The sequence below is a fragment of the Mus caroli genome, chromosome 11 (assembly GCF_900094665.2).
Source record: "Mus caroli chromosome 11, CAROLI_EIJ_v1.1, whole genome shotgun sequence".
Taxonomy (NCBI): domain Eukaryota; kingdom Metazoa; phylum Chordata; class Mammalia; order Rodentia; family Muridae; genus Mus; species Mus caroli.
In genome coordinates this window covers 65,855,192-65,860,147 of record NC_034580.1, presented here as the reverse complement: position 1 = coordinate 65,860,147, position 4,956 = coordinate 65,855,192, and positions in this window count along the sequence as shown.

Here is a 4,956-nt window from a genome sequence, read left to right as displayed (position 1 = left end):
CTACATAAAGTTGACACATGGTGGGGCTATTAGCCATGCCTTGAGGCAAAACAACCCATTCAAATCTCTCATCAGGCTCAGCATGATTAATAGAGGGCACTGTAAAAGCAAATCTGACTGCATCCTGGGGATGCAATGGAATGGAAAAAAAAAAAAAACAATCCTTAATATCTAAAATAATTAAAGGCCAATTTCTAGGTATGGCAGAAGGAAGGGGTAATCCCCTCTGTACAGGTCCCATAATTACCATTTGTTTATTAATTTCTCTCAAATCATGTAATAACCTCCATTTTCCCGACTTTTTCTTGATAATAAAAATCGGGGTATTCCAGGGGGAGGTAGAGGGTCTGATATGGCCTAGGTTCAACTGTTCCCTAACCAGCTCTTGTGCTGCTGTTAATTTCTCTGAGGGTAGTGGCCACTGAGGAACCCACACTGCTTCCTCAGTCTTCCAAGTAATCAGTAGAGCTCCCTCAGTGGCCCCTAGAAAAAACCCAAACCGGCTTGGTCATTCTTCCTCTCAACCAGTATCGGGGATAGTCTACCTTGTAAATAGCGACCCAAACCTTTACTAGGCTTATATCCCGAATGCAACATCATTCGCCGGGCTTGGGTGCTATATGGTCCTTCATTGGTCAGTTTAAAACCCATCTTTTTCATCAAATCACGCCCCCATAATGAAATAAGGATGGGCAGCATATAGGGCTGGAAATGCCCTGAATGCCCTTCCTCATCATGCCAACTTAGATGGCGGGAACTCATTTCTGGCATCTGAGCATATCCAAGTCCTCTCAGGGTTTGCTCCGATCGCTGAAGTGGCCAACCAGAGGGCCAATCCTTGACGCTGATGATACTGCGATCTGCACCAGTGTCCAACAGCCCAGAAATAGATTTTCCCTCTATGATAAGCTGCAATAAAGGTCTTTCATCTAAATCTAGGGAGCAAAAAATGGAATAAGTGCCAGTAAAGCCAAATCCCTTGTCCCCTCTTTCTTCCTCCTTAGCTGGGAACTGAGAATGACAACTAGGTAATAAAAGCAACTGAGCTTTGCGATCTCCAGGGGAGATGTCTACTATGCCCCTAGGTGAAGAGACCATGATCTTGACTTGTCCTGTATAATCTGAATCTATGACTCCAGGATGGACTATCAGGCCCTGCATTGTTACAGAGCTCCTTCCTAAAATCAACCCTACTGTATCTGCTGGTAGAGGGCCTGTGAAGTCTGAATCCACCAGCTGGACCCCCATACGGGGGTTAATATGAGTCGGGTGGCAGAACTGAGGTCGAGCCCTGCGCTTCCTCTCGTGGCCCTCCTGGGTTGGTCCACTGCATTGGCGGTCTCAAATTGGGCCATCCCTCTGTGACTGTCCCATATATTGGAGGGCCCTGAGGTCGGGTACCCTGTCTCCCATTTTTTGGTTGAGCGCCGTCATGCTCGATTGGCTGCCCATGAATATCCTTCACTGAGCGACACTCATGGGCCCAATGATTTCTCTTTTTACATTTTGGACAAAGTCCAGGTATCCAAGGCCGCTGGCCTCCCGTTCCAATCTGTTGCAGGCATTGTCGCCTTATATGACCAGGTTGCCCGCATTTGAAACAGCCTGTATTCCTGGACCCATTCTTTCCTTGGGAGACCTGCACAACTGCAGCAGCCAGCCCTGCATTAGTTAACGGGCCTCCTAGCTCTCTACAGATCTCCATCCATACCTCAAGCCCCCTATGTTTATATGGGTTAATGGCTTGTCTACATTCCTTTGTACTTTGTTCAAAAATCAGCTGTTTCACTAATGGCATCGCTGTATCAGGATCTCCAAACACCCTCCCTGCCGCTTCTACCACCCTGGCCACAAAGTCTGCAAATGGCTCAGTGGGTCCTTAAAGGATTTTTGTTAAATTACCACTAACCTCTCCCCTGTTAGGGACGGACTTCCAAGCCTTAGTTCCTATTTTATTAATTTGTTCATAAACTTGTATAGGGTAGTTAATCTGTGCAGTTGTGAATCTTCCTTGACCTAATAACATATCCTTATCCCAGGCCGCTTGCCCTGTACTCTCACTCTGAGCAGCCTGTTCAACTGAATATTCTATAAAGAATGCTTTCCAGTCAAGATACTGTCCAGGGGAAAGACAGGCTCGTGCCAGATTCTGCCAATCGCTGGGAGTTAGACAATAGCGATGCAGAGATTCAAGTTGAGCAATAACGAAAGCAGCACTGACCCTGTAGGCTCGTACCCCTTCTGCCAGTCTTTGAATTACCTTCCAATCTAGTGGCTCATGGAATCGAGCTCCTTGCGCATCCTGGAAAACTGGGAAGCAGTGAGCACTTAGCTCTTTGCATGCTTCTGGATGCAAACTATGCCCTGTGGCGCCTTCTGAGCATAACTGGCGGCCTGGAGCTGATGGCTGCACTTTTACTTTCACTTTTTCTAAACTGTCCGCTATGCTTTTCAAGTCATCTTCAGACATGTCCCCTTCGCTAGAACTGCTTTCAGCATCGGACTTCTGTGATCTCTCCTCTCTTACTTGGTTCAAAGCCTCATTCCCCTTCTGCAGCTCAGCTCCACATCTTTCCTTGTCCTCTATACAGTTGCGAACTAACTTCCATACCGGTAGATCCCTTTTTTTGAGGATTCCCTGTTCCTCTGCAAACTTCAAATCTTCTCCTAACTTCTCCCAGCTCGGTCCAGTAAGGTGACCAGAGACTGGGAACCATGGGGCCACCTGATCTACCGCTTTCAGAAATTTTTCTAGGGTTTCCTTTTTTAGCCCAATTCCTTTTACCTTTAGGGGGTCTTTTAAGGCCTGACGAACAGAATGTCCTGATATTGTGTTTCCCATAGTGCTTGGTATAACTTTAATTGTCTCGCTCCGAGAACCTAAATAGTCCCACTTACCGGGAACCTAATAGTCTCTAACTGAGATTTCCAGCCGGCTACCCTGACTGCTGAGAGTTCTGGACTCGACACGTCCCTGTACGGGTTCCACCACTTGTCGCTACTGTCTCCGACCAGCAGAAAAGAAGCTACAAAACGGACGTCCTTCTCAAGGCAGTTTATTCAGGAACTTCACGTGGACCCCAGTCCACGTAGGCACAGTTCATTGGCTCAGGACTACATTCATCACATCATCTAATCTTACATCGTGGTGCATCTGCAACCTTCCCAAGATGGGCAGTGTTTGTCCAAATCAGCAGAGCCCCTGGTAAGAACAAGAACAGACTATACATAAAATCATAACTAGCTGTGTGAAGTTACCTCTGCTGGAGTTACCTCTGCTGCTTTCACACTGAGTGGCACTATGAACTGAAGTTTACATTGATTCTGGGGCATACAGAGCCAAAGAATGTAACTTTGGTTGAAGAGTTCAAACTCTCTTCTGAGCTTCATGCAATCTCTTTACTGTAATTCCCTATAAAATCAAAATCAAAAAGCAGGTCACATACTTCCAACGTCACAGGATTGTACCAGACAGAGTTGAACAGTCTCTGAGGGGAGAGCAAGGAATAAAGATAAGAAAAGCAGAAAGAAGATACAAGCTTTGTTGGAGGGCTGGAGGTCAATACCATGCCAGCCAGCCTTGAGTTTGTTTTTTCTCAGCCTTTTTATACTACACAGTACCATGGGGAGCAAAGCCACAAGCTAACAGAAACAATTGCTGAAGTACACACATAAGACATTTGTTCTCATCCAGAAGCCTCCCTGCTCCTTCCACCAAGATCAGTGAGGTTACAATATGGTTTGAAGACTCACTCAACCCTTGCCTTGGCCAGCCTTTCCCTTGGCATTGTGTGCCAGCTCCCTAGGATTGCAGATGAAAGATTACTATGGTCTGCCTCTGTCAACACCAGCTATGTAAACTTCGAAGAATACTTGATCTCCTGGTGCGCCCGCTCGCTCATGTGTAAAAGGGGCTATAATACTGTGGGTTGGAGAATTGTGTGACCTCGTTAGAGAAGTGTCTCCGTCCTGTAGTGAGTTATCACTGTTATTAAAGGAGAAACATGGTGAGTTGGTCAAATATGTATAAAGAACCAGCAAGAGAAAGCATTCCTGGTTAGTTTCTTGGGAGCACCAGTGCCTTTTGGATGTCTATGTTTTGGTCCATGGCTGATGTTCAGAGCATCTCTAAAAGCAACTCCCGTTGGACACACACACTTTGTTGTGCCTTGTCTCCAGATGAGTAGACTCGTTCCTGCTTCCAAAGTAAAGCAAGGGAGTGGGGGAGACTGATTTCCTCTGTGGCATCGGATACTTTCCGGAACTTCATAGCCACACTTTGAATGGATGTTGGATGAACTGTCGGCAGAGAACCCGACAGGCTGAGGCGGCTGGGATGTTAAAATAAAACGATAGAAAACAAAGACAATTCAGCTTCGGGTTTCCACAGGGAATTTTGATCTGAGCAGACCAGAGTGGGGCGAGCCAGCTGCTGGGACAGCATGGTTTGTGTCACAGAAGGGCAGCCACTGGGAAGTAAGAGGGACATGCAGACAAAGGAGAGACTGGGACCCAGGAACAGCATCTCCTCCTGGGGATATTTTGGATACAGTGGAGTTTACCAAAACTTACCACATCTGAAACAAGGAAGAGGCTCCCTACTTCTAAAGGTGACATTCCAGCTGGGACCAGGAAGGTCTGGAGCTGGGTGGTGTGACCCACCTGGACCTCTGTTCTGCTCTTCTCTAGGTCAGTGGGTCCCCAGGGACACAGCATGAGGCCCATACCAAGGAAGTGTGACCCGATCTTCATCACACTAGAAGCATATATAGCATAATAGCATTTTGTAGATATGATTGAATTCCTATATAGTATATGAAGTAGATTTATTATTGTGAATTATTCTTTCACATTAAGACATTTTGAACAGTCCATTTATTTTTACTAATATAAATAATATTACAATAAATATTTCTTAAACAACATACTGTGCTATAACTCACATGTTATAAAATT